This window comes from Neopelma chrysocephalum, unplaced genomic scaffold (genome assembly GCF_003984885.1).
Source record: "Neopelma chrysocephalum unplaced genomic scaffold, ASM398488v2 Primary Assembly neopelma1_91, whole genome shotgun sequence".
NCBI lineage: Eukaryota > Metazoa > Chordata > Aves > Passeriformes > Pipridae > Neopelma > Neopelma chrysocephalum.
In genome coordinates this window covers 5,900,904-5,918,602 of record NW_020897753.1, presented here as the reverse complement: position 1 = coordinate 5,918,602, position 17,699 = coordinate 5,900,904, and positions in this window count along the sequence as shown.

The following is a 17,699-nucleotide window of genomic DNA, read 5'->3' as shown; positions in this document are numbered from 1 at the left end:
CCATCTCCACCCACAGCCCCCCATTTTCCCTTGCAGCCCCCTCACAGTCCCCCATTTCCCCTCACAGCCTCCATCTCCCACTCAGAGCCCCCTCACAGCCCCCCATTTTCCCTCACAACCCTCATCTCCATTCACAGCCCCCTTAGAGCCCTATCTCCCCTCATGGCCCCCCATTTCCCCTCACAGCCCCTCACGGCGCCGCTGGGACCTGGACCCCCACCCGCAGTGCAGGTACTTTTATAGATATGGAAAACGCTGGGCTGGGAGGGGGGGGGAAAATGGGCTGAATTTGGAGATTTCCAGTCATTTGTGTCACAGAGGGAGAAAACTTTTCTTGGGCTGATTGGCATCTACATAAATAATGTGTGCCTCCACTTGTGGTTAACTGTGTGTCAGCAGCTGTCGATGTCAAAGATTGAGGAAAACTTTCTGAATGCACAGTATAAAAACTGTGTTCTGTGTCATATTTGCTGTATTTTAGTTTTATGTCATCATAGAAACTATATAAACAGCCAAGTCCATAAATCAGAGCGATTGCAAGAGGGGAAGATATTTAGTCTAATTGCCTCATGCTATTTGTTCGGATGGGGAGGAAATATTAGGCAGACTTTTTGTTTTTTCTTCCCTAGGAGTAATTAAATATGTTCCCTAAAAGGTTTCTGGCTAAACTGCCTATTAACCACATTTGTAATTCCTATTTCACACATTATTAGTCTCAGAATTCCAGTGGCCTGAACAAGAGGAGCTGAAATTATTAAATTAAGGGATGATATTAGAAGAGAGCTGTGTAACTGGTCCAAAGTAATTCTCTGCTCAGATATGTCCTATAGGTTTTCATTTTTTACAGAGAAATAAAGATGGCCAAAGGGCAGGAAAAATATGACTGCAGTGCTGAAGTCTCAGCTGGACTGTAGCTGCACACAAAGCCAGTTTTTTATTCTGCTTTCAATTACTTGAGCAATCTGTACAATATTCCAACCCACCAGAAAATTAATGCTGGTTTACCAGATATTTACTTAAAGTACCCAAATCCCTTCATGTTTCTATTGCTGCTTTACAGTCGCTGCTCTGTTAACTGGGATTTCATGGGTATAAATGACTGGAAAATTACCTCAAAATGATGCATTTTCTATTCTTGTTTTGGTGTGTCTGTTGTGATTTCCCGAGGAGTAGGTAAATTACATGGAGATTGTCAAATGTAGTAATTAAATGGGTTTAAAAATCAATTTCACCTTGCAAGTTGGTAGAGATAGGTGACTCTATATGGGGTTTACTCCAGGTTTGTGGAGCCCTTAACCACACCTAGTTTATTTGGTCTGAGCTTAGTGTTCATGTTAGTACAGGGTGTTATTTTTTTTTTTATACTCCTGGAAGGCATCTGGGAGTGCTTGATGGCCTTTCCTTGGGAACACTGCTCCTGAGGGAGGGTCCCTCCAATCTGCTTCTGACATCAGCCCTAGGCCTTCAAATAATTTTAGTAAAGAAAGACAGATCCCAAACACCTTCTATTATTAACACATTTTCCCTCTATTTTAAAAATTCCAAGAGGAGCCTGTTTGGTTTTTTCGTTTAAGTCAATGCAAAATACTTATTTACATGAAGAAATACCTTTATCTGTTTGGGAGACGGGTTTGGTTTACACGTTACTGCTGTGCACAGGAACATTTGCTGCTGATCAGAGGGGTTTGCAAAGCAGATTTCTTCCCTTTGCCTTCTGGTTTCTCTTCCCGACTTGGGTTTTCCAGGTGCAGAATGGTCTTTACTCAGAGACAAGACCATCTGTGCTTTGTCGATGCTCAGAGGAATAAAACTTTGCAGATGAGGACTGATTTCAGTCCCTCTCCTTTCCTGCCTTGATGCTGGAGTTGGTTTTGTGGCTGTGCCAAGCGAGTTGGCAGAGGCTGCTGGGCCTTGCAAAATCCTGCTGGGCTGTGGCTGGAGCGGCTCCCCACTCCTTTTATCCCGTAGGAGTATGTTTGTTTTGTGTGCGAATGCCAGTCTGTCAGAGAAACAGCATTTATCCTGCAGACACTGACAATAAACGTTGCGTTGCTCTAAGTCCAGGATTCCAATCTGCTGTTGCCATGCCTCAAAGCAAAGCTGGGGGATGGAGGGAAATAATGCACAAAGGAGAAGTCTCTGAACACCTTTGCTAATGCCACCATAGTGGGTGCTGTGAACCTCCCTCAGGAGGTATTGCAGGGATGGTTTTGATCACTCTGTGCAGTGCAGGTCTCTAAATATGATCCTTGTGGGTCCCTTCCAACTCAGAGTGTTCTGTGATATATATATGTGTGTGTGTGTGTGTCTCCTTCCTGGCCATGGAGCTCGTAGCAACCAAAAGAGGTTTCCCTCAAAATTTAGCAACGCCCATTCGTTGGCAGGGGAGTGAATAATGACTGGAGTGTGACACCTTAGTAATGGCATCTGGGAGATTCGGTATTGGGCCAGCTCACAGCTCTGAAATGTGAAGTGCCAGCGCAAAAATGACATTTTCTGTGGTTTTGCAGTGTCTAATTATTTGCTTTGTGAATGGGAGAGCTGCTGTTTCTGGGCTGTAAACCTGGCCTAATTCTCTGCCCCCCCATCCTTGAACAGCAACCCTTCCTCTGAAGGCTGGGAGGAGCACCCAGGCATTGTGCAGAAACAAGGAGGCCCCTGCCTGGGGCTCATTGCTCCAGCAGGACTGCACATGGCACGTGGCAAAGCTCCTCAGCAACTGATATGCTTTAAAAACACCTCTGTTGTAATTTTAAAGAATGCTGATTCTTATATGATGGTTTGTGCAATATATCAATTGTTTGCCTAAATAGATTTTTTTTTTACCTGCTCCAGGACTTACTATGAATTTTATCCTGGCTGGTCTTAATAAATTATGTGAGACCAGAATAAAGAGGAAAGTCCAAACTTGAATCAAAGCACAAAGGAATCCTTTGTGGAATGTGGAACTTCTTTTGGGTTTCCTCTGTAATGAATGCACAATATTTTTCTCCATTGCTAGTTTTTGCTTGTGGAAGTGAAAATACAGAGGCTGGTGATCCAAGACTGTAGAAATGAGAGGGTACTAGTACATAAATCCATTTGTACTAAAATATTACACTTGTCCAGAAGAGAAGTGTGTTAGTAGTGGTAGGAGAGTGATGGTTTGCTATCAGCCCTCATAGCTGATCCCATGCAGAGCATTCCCTGTGGACTGAGGGCTCAATAGATCCTCTCAGCCATCCTGGCGTAGCAGGAATCGAGGTTTTGAGTTTCACTCCTAACTCAGTGGATCAAAAGAGAAGCCAAAAAGCAGAATTGGTGATTAATTTGCTGAGTGTGCAATTATTACTCTGCAAATCTGCATGGCTTAGCCCACTTCAGGGTCATATGGTCTTGAAGAGACTAATGGTGGTTGCCTGCTTGCTCCAGAGGAGCTGGTATGTGTTAAAAAAATCTGTATTAGAAGTTGGAAGAATTTTCAAGAGCCTTGGGGCCCGCAGAGAAAGAAGTTTTAAGTTTTCGTGTCTGTGCTCTCTGTGCTTGACCTTAAAGTGAATATTGCTGAACAGGTTACAGACTTTTAAAAGTGAGTTTGATATTGTTGCGAGGCAAGAAATAACTAACAAGCGGGTTTTCCTGCAGTCAGTCTTGCGTGGCCATTTAGAGCTGATGATGCGGCCACAGGTTGTTAAACAATTTTAAGCAGGCCCATTTCAAAGCTTGTAAAACTAACGTTTAATGAAGCGAAACGCAGATCAATGGGAAATTTTGTGCGCTGGCTCAGCTGTATTGATTGCAAGGTTCAAAGAGTTTCGGCGTGGACCTATTAAACATCTATAATGTTGGGGTTGGAACGGTGCTTGGCAAATGCTAACGAGGCTGAAAGTAATTCCTGCTTTCAAATGATGTGCTGCTTTTCAGTCGGCAGGGAGTGGTTGGTCACACAGGAGATGCTCCTGGGGTCAGGTGGCCCTTGCATTGTTCCCCAGGGTGATTTTGCCTGTTCCACACGGACATGCACTTGTAAAAGGGCTGAACTTGGTGTGTGACACTTCTTAGCCTGTGAGCAGTTGTCCCTCCTGCAGCATGTGGCTCGTTGCAGAGATGCACAAGGCAAGGACCTGCTGGAGGCTGCGTCTGCCACGGCGGCTGTTTGGTCGAGCAGAGTGTTAATTTAGCTGTGCTTGGCCTTGGCACAGTAAAAGCTGGATCCTGGCTCCAGCCTGGCCCCTTGCTGAGAGGCCTGTAATTTGTAACCACTCAAGGATGCCGGCGGCTCTTCCTGTGCCCCGCAGATCCATCCTGTACTCAGCAGCCTCAGCCCAGCCGTGCCCCCTCCTGCCCGGCAGCGGGCTGGGAATGGGAAGATGTACGATCGGGCAGCGCTGCAAAAATAAAATCAATACAGATCAACCGAAGGGTTTTAATCTTGCCTTGTAATAACTCCTTATCTCTCCATCCCCCATATTCGTTACAAATGTGGTGTCATTGAGCACTGCTGGCTTGCAAATCAAAACGTCCCGATGCAGTGTCGTGGGTATAAATATGGACACACACACCAGAAATGCACCCCTTGCTGTGAGAACGGCGGGCTGTGTGCATGGAAACAAACCCAGGCAGCTTTTCTGGCGAGTGCAGCAGGGATTTCCTTAGGGAAATAAGAGTTTGGGTGCTGTGTTTGACCCTGGCAGTTCCTGCTCCTGGTAACTGGTCTGGTGACAGTGGCACACTTAACACCTGGGCAGGAAGGGCTCCTCTTCTGTAAAACAGCAGCTCCCTCTCCTGCATGTATCCTGACAACAGCAATTAGAAACATAGCAGCACACCAGGGAACTGCTAAATATAGCATGGCCTGAAGGGATAGGCTTATGTCTCCTGGATTTTTTGTGCTGTGATTCCCCATCCCTATCCACCTTATGGATGATGCAGGAGAATTTAAAGGTCAGGCAAGCAAACTAACTCAGGAGGAGGAAGAGGGATTCCTACCTCTGCCAGAGTAGCATAAAGAATAGAGTAAGGAAAGTCCATGGGGAAATAAAAGACTATTAATTCCAAATGAGTTTTTACTAGTCTGTGGTAGATAAAGCTGCTGTCAGTTCTGGGATAAGGAGGAGGAAGCAGCGCTGAACTGTGTGGTGGCTTGAGCACAGCAGGATGTTGGCCCTGCACTGGGAGCTCAGACCTGAGAAGCTTTAGTAAAGTCCAGCCCTTGCCTGGCTGGGCCCACAGTGCTGCCAGATATCGCAGCTCCTGTGCAAGAAATCCTGCCTTTAGGAAATTCTTTCCCTTCAGGAAACACACAGAGAGGGAGAGCTTTAATTCTCCAATGTCTTAGTTCAGGATGAGATGTTGTCACTGCTGCAATAACCAAATTCTGCTTGTGCCTAATACATTATTTATTTTAGGGATGCTGAATGAAAGAGCTCCCTCGCTCTCTGTGGTGCACAGGAGTCTGGGGATGGTTTGGTGCTTGGTTTAGCAGCTCACACTTCTAAAGACTTGACATCTTGTTTGTATTACCTAAATAGACATATGCTGTTTCCGGGAGCTGTTGCTGGTCTTGGGCTTTTATGACAGTCTTTATCCACAGCTTTGTTTTTTAGCGTGGGAGAGGTCACAGCGTTTTGCCAACTCAGAATACCTGACACTGACAGGAGGAAGCAAATTTCATTAAATAAAACAAGGGATCAGCACTGTACAGGCTGATTATTTATAAATAGTGCCGCCAGTCAATACCTGATGGTTTATTGGACTTAATGAAACTCCTGGTAGCCAAATGTGTATTTTAAGAAGGCGTTTGACCTTGGGCATCTCTCCTGCTGGGGGAGGCTGGCTGCTGCATCAGTGGTTCAAAATCGATAACCTCCAGCACTGTCCTGTTGAGAGCTCTTGTTTTTAAGGGTGATATTGTAAAATGTGACAATATTCTGCTGACGAATGACTTGAGACTGATATCCCTGAGGGGAAGGGTGGGCAGAGTTATGTGGTGACTAAAAATGCACCTATAATGAATGAGGGAAAGAAACTGCTGGGGATGCCATTTTATCCATTTGGCTCTTGGGTCTGCTGCCCTTGTGTCACCCTTTACCAACGCTGTCCGGGGGTGCCTGAGTGAAACCTGTTTGTTGTGTTCCTCACAAATTTCATGAGGTTTCAGGCTGTGAAATTCATACTCTGTTACTCTCCTGCTTTTAATCCCGGTAGCAGGGCGATGTCCTGGTGTGCAGAAATTATTCTTGTCCTGTGCACAAAATCAAGGTTGTAGCCCAAAAATCAGTGCTCAAGTCTCACTTGGAGGGCTGGCTGGACGTTTTAGGCTGTTGCCTGTAGATAGATCAAGGGTGAACAGTGTAAACTGAATATAAAATAGTTTGAGGCATCTACTTATGCCAAACATAACTTGCATTGTAAAATGTATAGCCTTTCACAAGGATAATACTGTTATTTCCTTGTAAACATTCCTATCATGGCTCCAAACCTCTGTCTGTGGAAATGCTCCTCTGCCTTTCCCTTGACACGGGCTGACAGTGGGAGAAGCAATAAATGCAATTGTACAAATAGATGTGTAATTGCAAATTTCCACAATAACTTTTTTAATATCGTCTTTTAAATGCTTTATGTACTAGAGGGCTCAGCGGGGTCTCTTCATAATATGCAGTGTGATTAATTCAAATGAGAAAAAACAGTCATGCAGACAGGCTTTGCAGCTAATGAGCAGGATGCATAAAATATGCCCTGCCTCACTAAGGTATTATTGTCATCTGACATTTTTGGAAACTCCCATGGAATTTATTTTGCATTAGCTTCTGGTAGCGCTGATGGAGTCAGTGAGTTATTGCCTCGTTGTCTTGAGACCTGAACTAATCCTCCCTGCAGGTTTTTGGAAGTCTCTTTTTGAGTTGGGCACATTATTAAGAGAAGAGCACATAGGAAAGGTTATCCCAGCACTGTAGGCAGTAGAGACACATCATTGTGGGTTAAGACAGCAGACCTGTAAATCCCATTTTTTGCACTCAGAAGTTTGTTGCCTGTTTTAAATCCTGGGCCTTGACAAAGGGGGCTGGTTGCCTAACTTGAAAAACCTCATTGAAACCCTTCTAGATGGTGAGCGAGAGGGACTTCCTCATTATCAGGAGCTACTTTTTGGTAGGAGCAGCGTGTGTCTCCAAGAACAGACATCCCAGGGCATTGCTTGTTTGTAGAATGCTGGGTGCTTCGGTCTTTCAAAGCAAAATCTTCATGGATGAAGAGGAATCAAGTCTCCTTAGCATGTGCTTTAGGTAATCTCTTACTTTAAAAAAAAAAGCACATTTTTGGGAAATATGGTTCTAACCCTGCCTGAGTACTTCCCAGGGCTTGGGTATGTAATCAGAACCAGTGTCCCTTCATTTATGTCAGGCATTTGATATAAATAAGTGTATTCTGTGTTGAAATAACAGACTTCAAGCTATGCTTAGCATATGTAAAAACCCAACTCCCTCCCCAGCCTGAACAATACATGTTGCTGGGAAAATATCTCAAAGGGAAAAGCCCTGAGTAAAGCCCAGTTTGTGGTTTTGTTCAGTGAGCTTTGCTGTGTGTCTGTCCTGGCCAATGTGCAGAGCCCTCCCAGTATTCTCCACCTGAAACTTCGGTAAACTCATTTAACAGGGAGCCCTTCCTTTCCCTTGCTCAGTCAACAAGCCTTTTTTGCTCTTTAGCTTTTGAAATCATCCTTTTACAGAAAAGATTTGCTCCCCCGAAAGAAAACAGAAAGAGGAGTTGCTAAAGAGATAAATGACAGACTCAGCCTCAAACCCTGCACTTGCAGTTTATTTGAAGAAAATGTTCAGGGAGTGCAAAGACAGGACATCTGTTTCATGTTATTCCCAAAGCAACCTGCTTATTCAGCTGCAGACATCCCCACCTGCTCCTCTAATGAGCTCGGATCTCACGATATTCCCTCTTCCCTGCTTTGAACCTGAGCAGAGCTGTCTGAAGGAGGGGAGCACTTCCTAAAATTTAGCGTGGAGTGAACCCTCTGCATTTGTGCTGTTGGAGTCTCTTTGACTCCCACACTTCTGGAGCTGTGACGGCTAAATTAGGCTTTACAGTACATGGTCTTAATGGAGGACGTTGTATGTGCAACTAGAGCAGTTTTGGGGCTGGTGAGGAGTTGGGCTCTGGCCTGGAAGAGGGGATTTTTCAGTGATTATCTCCTAACACGTCGCTGATGTTTGACATTTACAATCGGCTGCTTACTCAAACTAAGGGGTGGCAGAAAGAAACTATTTGGTTTTTTTTTTCCCTCCCTGTGCTTTAATTTTACAAAGTAAATATCACAAAGAACTGCTTTGCAGGTGCTTTTTAGCACAGTGAGCATAACGCTTGGGGAATGCAGCTGAAATCCTCGGCCAAGGCTGCAGAGTCACTGTTTCAAAATTCATATGACTTTGGTGGAAACTCTGGACCGAGTACTCAGGATCAGCAGTGGGGAAAAGTGCTCCAAAATGGTGCAGTCATCTGCTCAGGAAACCTTGTTTGTGCTGTGCAGGGGGAGGAAGGGAACACTCCGGGAACTTTGCAGTGGTGACAGATCCTGGTCTGAGCCCCTGGGGCTGAAGGTGTCTGTGGCAGCGTGGGGCCCGTGTTCCTTTGGAGCCTGGGCATTGAAGTTGTGTTCCGTTGTACCTGAACATTCTGAGCTGATTTCTCCTGACCTGTACAGAGCAGAGTAAATGGGGCACCAGGCAAGACAAAGAATGTTTCTTTGCAGACTCCCAGGGAAAAATTCCTTCTTGGGCAGAACCATCCCTTTCTGTGTGTCCTCCCTTACACCAGGCTATTTTTTTGCTGTTTTTTTCTCTCTGCACAGCCATTGTCAGATGCAGATCTCATTAAAGGAGGACCTTTGGTGTTTTTCCTATGCTAAACACTGCCATTAATTCACCATTTACTTTGTGTGATGCCTTTTGGCTTTTACCAGCTGCTGTTTTGTGGACTAGTTTTGCCAGGAGAGGATGTGTGTCTGATGGATTCCCGGGAAGGCTCAGTGCAGGGCCCTTAGGATGGGGGCAACAGCTAAGAAAAAGAAGTGAAAAACTGCCCCGTGAGTTATGTAGGAACTGGGAGATAGGGCAGGTACAGTATCATTTTCTGTGAAGGACATAGGTTAACTCTACTGATGAAATAATCTTCCTGGCTTTGTCATCCTGAGCAGACACCCTTATTCTTTGTTTGGTATTTCATTTCCTTTGCCACTAATTTTGCAGAGAATCAACAATAAATATCAACAGTGCTTTTTGGTGCCAACAGAATCCTGGATGTTAGACTGGGATGTGCAGTGGTGGTGGAGGCAAACAGTGATGACAGGAGGCACTGGAGCTGTTCAGCAGCTTTGCCTGTGCCTCTGCTCCCCTGCCAGGAGCTCTGTGTCCCACTAGTCCCCCCTGCCACGTGCCCAAGGATCCCCTGTGAAATGCGACAGCTCTGGCAGAGCACGGCTGGTTGTCAGAAAGCTTCCCGTCAGTGCTGGGTGGGAGGAGTCTGTGGGGTTGTCTGTAACAGGATGTTTTGTGTCTGCATGTCGGACTGACCAGATAAAACTTGCAGCAGTGCTGTTGTGAAGGGTGTGTGAAAATGGGTCTGTGAAAGCAACCAGGTACTGCAGATAATGAAAAGGCATCTGCAAATATGTGTTTCAGTACAGTCCATGTGAGAATCCTCTTTATTGTAATGGTGAGAGGCAGATCCTTCCCTGCTGCTGTCTCCCCAGAGAAGAGCAGGGACTTTCCCTGTTGGAGTGAGTGAGAACAAATTGCCACTTTCTCCACTGCCCAAAAAAAGAAATAAAATAAAAAAAATTGGTTGGTTTGCAGCATTTCCTCTTGTAAAAAACCATCTCCTGGCAATTAGTTTTATTGGTTTGGCCAGATGCCAGGTAAAAAGCTGGATGCTGAGGCGGATAACGCACAGTATTGGCATGGTCTGGTCATGCTCCATTTCCAGCAGCTTTTGGTGCCTGTAGTGGCTTGTACTGCACAGCTCCTGCACACAGTGAGTGACTGGAGACAGCACAGTGCACAGTGAGTGTCTTTGGCAATGCCCAGTATTAAAAGTGATGGTATTTAAGTTGCTGTGCCTGTAGAATTAAGTATAACGGATTTTTCCCTGTTATTGGCAGTTAGGCTTCTTGGGGCAGAAAAATAAACGAGAACATGGAATCACAGCAGGTTGTAAACTCGGTTTAGCACCAGCTATATGTAATTATACTTAAGGAACGACAGTAAAACCATGGCATGATAGGAAAAATTTGAATCCTCGCTGGAAGAATGCCTTTGCTATTTGTAGCCAATTTCCCATGCTTAGTAACTGAGTTATACATTGATTTCTGTAAACTGTAGCTGACAACGTGGCATTTAGCTGATTAAATGGAGTAAAGAGGGAGAGTGGCCAAAGCGTTGTTGGACCACAGAGGGCAGTCAGGGCTCTGTTCTCACTCAGGCATTGCTGACAGGGATCTCAGGATTCTTTTCTGGGATCAGGGGAAATGGGGGGATATCATAATCTGCACACTGCCAAACTTGCCTTTTTCCTAGCAGAAAAGGCCAAAGCACAAATACTTTCTGGAACCCAGGGATGGTCCTACAGCCTGGGACTGAGTCATGCTCCAAGGGGAGATCCTTAGGGAACTCTTAGCACTGCTGTGTGTATTGCATCTCTCCTACTGTAGTTTTTCCTCCAGTGACAAAAAAAATTGTTATATATACACAGCAGATGCTGAGACCCATTGGAGCACTGATCTTAGGGGTTGGGAGCACTGAAGGCAGGTTAATAACAAACTGTTAATGACAGAGTTGAATATTAATGAGGTTTTTTCCTTCCTACTGAATGACTGAACAGTTTATTCACTCCTAATTTAAAAATAAGAACAAAAAGCGGGCATCTTTGAGAAGGTTCAGTTCCCATTGAGGTGGTAGTTGAACAGTGGCTTAGGAATTAGTTTCCTGTGCTGCTCTCTAACCCTGCCCCAGATCTGCCCTCAGTGGTGATTTGTGGTGCAGGATCTATGAGATAATCACTGCAGGGTCACAGCATCTGGAACAGGTCAGTGCCCTGCCCCTCCCAGCCAACATCCATCACACACAGACCAAGGGGGGGAGATGCCAAAGAGCAGCTCGTGCCTGTTTAACCACTGTAAAGTAGCTTTATATCCCTACTTCAATTCCATCCCATTTAAAACAATTGATTAACTGTTGATGTCATTACCTTATCTCTACCAGGCAATGTATTTGTCTCCATCTAAGTCTTTCTTCAGGGACAAACTCAGTTCTTGATACCTCAGCAGACTGTTTGCAGGTATCAGTTTTGTTTAAGCACTGTGATAACTGACTGCAAGGGGCTGATTTTATTCCTGTAATATCCATGTTAATAACAATAACTTTTGAGAAACCCATTAAAAGTCTGCGATGGTAATTTAAAAGAAAGGTCAGATGCACCATTCCCTATTCCATTATGCTCCAGTTAGTAACTTTTGATGGACACATTAAATGATGCTGCCATCCCTGGGCATATCAGAATCAAATGAGGCTCTATTTCATTCAGAGTGTAGGTAACACCTGCAGTGAAATGGTCTTTTAGCTGAAACAGGTGTTTCCAACAGAGGGAAGGTTTGCTGTTTAAACTGCACTCAGCCAATACTGTGGGTGTCTGCCAATAGACAGCAACCCATAATCTATATATAAATTAAACAAAACCCCCTTCCTGACAAGAATATTATTAAAGCTGCAAAGTCAGGCACTTGGAGGTGAAGAAATGCCAGCATCAAAGTTTCCTGGGTGACCTCCGTTCGTCCTCTCCTTCCGCCGTGCACACGCATAATGATGCAGCCTGTAATTATACAGCCAGAAGTTACTACTTTTTTAATTTCAGTACCCGAAATGCCCTTGCTCTTGGGGCTGGGCAGCGTTGGGGCCTTGGCTCTGGGCTGTTCTTACCTAAACCCAAAAGGTGGTTTGTGGAACAAACCCGTATTTCTGCCCTGAGCACGCATGTGTCAGGTGAGCCCTGGTGGGATTTTGAGCTTGTTTGAAAATAACACTTGCGCTTTGTAAGGTAATACATATCTTGGGGAATTTGGAACATCATCCTGGCAAGAACAACCAGCACAAATTTCCTCTGGTCATCTGCTTCTGCATTTTAAGCTTCTTTCTATGTCCTTCTGGCTCTGGGGAGTATAAAGGTTTTTTGCTGTGTATTAAGTTTTGTTGTCTGTACAATGAATAAATTCAAAAGGGAAAAAGCCCCCAGTTTTATTCAACATGGTTTTTTTTGTCAGAGATGTTAGAGCTGATAGATTAGGTTTAAATTTCTGGAACAAATGTGTACATTTATAGATGAAAAGTTCAATTGTTTTCTTTTTAAATAGAAGGTTTTGTTTAATACTTGAGTTTACTCTTGCTTCAGAAGGCGAAGGAAATCCTAGTATAGAGCCCAGGACAGGGAGTCATAACAGAGGCTAAACTGAAATTAGACGTGAAAGATCTTTTTTTGTAAATCTTTTGTCTCTGGAGCCTGGGAGAGTGCTCCCTCTCCAGTGAAGGCATCATGAAAAGGGAAGTTCAACCTCATTGCAAAATGTTTTATTCCTCTGAGACAGAAAGGAAAGTTTGAGTGGAAATATTTTTAATTTAATTTAATATTTTGGGCCTGCTCAAACCATGACAGGGTGTCAGTCTGTCTTTCTCTGGTCAGACTGTGCAAACCCACCACTGCTAATTTGATTTGGGGGTTACTTTGCACCTTTAAGCATCTGGCAACAGTTGGCCCAAATCAAACACAGACCCCATCAAACTCCTTGAAGACACAGGGAAGAACAGAACCTGTATATAGCTTTGTTCATTGAATAGTCCATGTGAACATACAAAGAATTTAGCAAGGTTGGATCCTGACTTGAGAAACTTGCAGAAATGGAGCCAAAATGTTGGGGTTTGTGGGATCTCAGCAGAGGGTTTGCAGATCCAAGTGAGTGGCACTTGCCTCCTGGGGCGGACTCAGCTCTCTCCACAGCTTTTCCTCAGCTCTTAGTGGCTCTGTGTGAATTATCCTTCAAGGAGGTTTCTGTAAAGGAAATATCATTCCCGGAGGCAGGATCAACCCGCTAAAGGTTGTTCAAAGAAAAAATACCACTGGTTTTATTTACAGAGACAAAACATAGCCTGTGAGGTCTGTAGCATCAGCCTGTTTTTATACCTGTGGTACCAGCTGGGAGCAGGGGTTGCAGGTGGAATGGAAATGGGCTTGGACTGGTGTTTAGGGAGAGCTGGGTGTTCACTGGGTGTTTGCTTTTATTTTCTTGGGTTGGACTTTCTCACAGAGGGCTGGAAGTCTCTGTTTCAGACAGTAATCTAAAATATGCCTGAATTGCATAGATCTGAAAACTCATGTGGAGCTTTGCTTCTCCAGACTCGAATATTGTTAAACTCAGCAGGGAAGTGCTGCAAATGTGGTATGAGGGAAAGGCACGTCACACTCGTGGTGTAAAGCCTGGCTTTGAGACAGATGTCTCAAAAACAAAATGCAAGTCACAGAGCTGAAGAACATCCTAATACCCTTGTAGGGAAGTTTATCATCTTCCCAGGCTCGTAAAGTTGTGGGTTTTTTTTCTCTGTGCTTGCAGAGGAGCAGCTTGCTGTCATCTTGGCATCCTGCTTTGCCATTTGCAGTTCTGTCTAAACGTATCCATGTGCATTCCCCAAAAGACAAGAACCAGCAGGGAGCTTCCCGGTGACAGGAATCCAACTTCCCCCTGTGTTTGACCTTTTGAGCATGGAAAGTTATGTGATGCACCAATCTGCAGGGACCTGCCTCTTAATTGAGCACCATAATCAGCCTCCTGTTTGCACCCCCCTGCAGCTACTGAGCTTTGTCCTCTGGCTCAGGGGACAATGGGAGGTGACTCCGTAGGGAAAAGGCACCAAGGAGGTGCCAAAGTACTGCCAAAATCCTCTGCCTCGATGCTGTGAGGCTCGTTGGAGTCGTGTGAGTGGGACCTCAGCATGTATTTTATAGTGTATTGATTGGTAAAGGAGGCATAAAATCCTGCATAAACCACATTCCCTTGGGCAGTTTCCTCTACCCAGAGGCCAAACTGGCCCCGAAGGGCTGCGGTCCTAAAAAGCATTAATTCCCCTATAAAGATGTGCATGACCTTGGATTCATTTGGAGTCAGGAGGAGCAGGTCCCACTCAGGGTTTCACGGGGAGTTTGCAGGCTCATAGGAAGGAACCTGTGATATGCACCACAACAAAGCTCTGCAGGGGTTGAACTGGGTGAAACAGAGAAACCTTTGTCGCATCATCTGAGGTGAAGGAGCTGCAAAGTTGTTCTGCTTCGTCCAAAAAAGGGGGAGTGAGGGGTCTGTGCTTTGGCTTTGGTTTTGCTTTGCATTAGTGAAAGCCTGTGTAGAAATGGGGGCACTCAGAGTTGTGAGGAATCCAAGCAGCAGTAAAAGTGGGCTGGGGATGGGCCAAGAGAGATGTGACTTTGCTTGTTGAAGGTGTCCATGGTCCAGGTGCTTCTCTGCATGGAGAGCTAAAAATCTGAGGGCAGAAATGGCAAAATAACCCCAACGCTAAACCCAAGTGCCACGTGCCCAGAAACTACTTGAACGAGAGTTGAAATGAGTCGAACAAGTTGAATGCTGTGCCCATGAAATCATGTTTTGGAAAGGCTGAGGTGGATGGGCTTAGACCTAACGCTGCGTCAGCCTCCTGGAGGAGGTGAGCCTACAGTGTAGGATGGACCTTTGACTCCTTCCTGGAATATTTAGCTTCCAGAATACTTTCTGGAGTGTTAGCCTTTCTCATCTAAAACAATCACCCCATGCTCTGGTGGAATGAAATATAATCTGCATAAATGTAATTGCTGCAGCCCTGTCTGGATTGAAACGTGCACTGTTGTATCTTAGGACAGAAAGAAATGGTTTTGTTTTTCTTCAAGGCAGAATTTCTTACGTTCCTGACAGCTGTTGGAAAACAAGGTGTTGTATGTGGAGTGAAAATCTTTGATGGGGAATTGGAAGAGTGAAATAAAAATGAATAATGGCTCAGTTGTTTTGCTTTTTAGAGGTGAGGTCTTAAATTTCTGAAGTGGCCATCCAGCTGCTAAAAGGCATAACTTTTACAATTTATTACTGCACATTTTCTCCTTTATGTCCAATAAAACACTATGGATGTTCTTGACCATACACCTCTGTTCCAGCATGTGATTTACACCTTAAATGTATTCCCTCAAGCCAGGGTACCACAGGGCTGTGTTTGCTGTAGCCTCTTCTCCTGGTTGGAATGAGCTTTAAAAACTTGATGGGGAGTGAGGCCAAATCAGCAAACCTGGGTTTTAAAGCCAGGGGCAGTATTTCTCCTATATAAAGCATTGATGTTCAGTTTTCCTTACATTTAAACATATATATAAAATATGTGCATTGTATGTGTACTGAATGTTTGTATTTAATATTCACACATTCTTGTTTATGTTAAATATAAAAATTCACTCTCCATGAGAGTGAATGCATAATATATCATAATATAGCCAATGCAGTAAAATATATAACTTTTTTTTCTTACAGTAAAATATTGGCTCTATTTGATTCATTACACTTTAGCTTATTAACATGAGTTTTAATTGAACCTAGTGAAGATGCTTTCTCCTGTACCAGTTCAGTAGAGAAGCAGGACTAATTCCAGCAGTCATTTCAGCATCTAATCTCTCTAGGGAAAAGTAAAAAAAAGATACATTATACTTTCTAGTGGTGAACATCCAGGAAAACATCTTCTGAGAAGGTCTAATGTTGGGTTGAAAAATGGACCATTACACTGTTCCTAAATAACAACAAAGAGACCCTGCACATATGGGTTCAGCTGTACATGGGGATGAATTATAATTCCATACTTCAAAGGACATGTGTGGACATTTCCATCAGTATGGGGTATTTTGAGTTTATCTGGGATAAGGGAACTGTATGACAGGGGAAAAAAGGATATTTCCCAAATTGTGAGTATTTTTACTGGTGTAACTTTGAATAGCTCTGCCAAGAGAGTACAGTAGATGGGCCACATCTAAAGACCTTTCAGTGCAGTGGGAATTTTTCCATTGCTTTTTCTGGCGTTTGATTCAGGGTCTTTTTCTTGGAATTTGGCTGGGAAGCCTCACTAAAGCCATACAAAGCCTGGGCTGAGTCAACTGTTTATTTCCATTGGTGCTGAAGGAAACCATCATCCCATGGAGTATAACATGGTTCTGGAGCAGGTTCAGTTGTGTTTTCACTCCATCCCAGCCTGTGGATTTCTGCCACAGCACTTATTTATTGCTCTTGTCTAGAAATCAAGAGTTGCACGGTCCTTTTGCTGTCAGGCTGGCTGGGAACAGCCCTGCTCCTGGGTGGCTCAGGTTAGCAGGGAATTCAGACACCCTTCCCAGCCACCTCCCACCTCTACTTCCTAAAACCTTGACTTAAATGGGATATTTCTGTAGCATGAACATGTCTGGGAGCACATTTGGAAGGGAAGCCTTGGGTGTGTTGGTTTTTGTTCTCCCTGCAGTCTCTGCAGGGATGTGACACCCAGTCAAACCATGTGGGATCACTTGAAAAACTCTGAGCTCCCACATTTTCCACAAATCCTTTTTTTGTGTTGGGTCAGAGCACAAATGCTGGGGAAGAAGTGATTTATTGGTAAAGTAGTGATTTTGCTGAGAAAAGTTCAACAAAAAAATGACACAGCATCTCTCCCATCTGTCTCCCAAGCAGTATGAGCTCTGCCTTGAGATATTGTTCATTGTTTTCATGCTTGGAGACAATAAAGAGCCTGTGACTCCTTCTCCTGAGAAGAGTAATAGATTTTCTTCTTTCAGACTGGGCATGGTATGGAAATGCTGTTGGGGTGCTTGCCTTCACTTATCTTCTGTTTCTTATCTCTTGAGCCTGCCAGTGACTCCCTGGAAGGGTTATTTTGTGTTGTGAAGGGTTTTTTTCATTCCTTTCCATGTTATACGGTGTCTTTATCATTTCCATTCATGGGAATAACAGGGCTCCCTGAGAGCACAAGGCCACGTTGCTTGGGAATCTCAGCTCTGCACACGTTTGGCGCCTTTGATTTGTAGGTAGTGAGGTTTAAATCTATTTTAAGGCATTTCTTTTGCAGTAGTGCAGAATAGCCCTCCCCATGAAACCCAACACCCATGCTAGGTTTTGTAGAGACATAAGCCAAGAATAAATATATTTTACTGCTTGTGGGAAGGGCTCTGTTCCAGTTATCCCCGATGTGCTGTGCCCAGCTGCTGGAGGCAGCCTGGGTGTGAGTGCAGATGTGCTGACACCCTACTTGAATTATCATGCCCTCACTATTTCTGTGGTCCCAGAGTTTCTGGGGAATATATTGTGATTGTTTGTGCTCCACACTTTTTTCAGTCAATTCTATTGATGGAGGGTTTGATGCTGTCTCACTGAGGAAGGACCCGTGACCCTCCCTGACTCAACTGCATCAGCTTGCTAAAAAAAAACAAGAGTTCTCCCTTCTTGAGCAAAAGTTTCAGAGCTGGCACTTCCCAAACCGCAGTGAAGCGCGTCCAGATGGACGGGAGAAGGACTGGGATAAAACCTGGCTCACAGCCTGGGCTAACTGCACGTTGAGGACATACCTGAAATGTCCCTCCCTGGCTCTTCTGACACTCTGCTGTGCTCT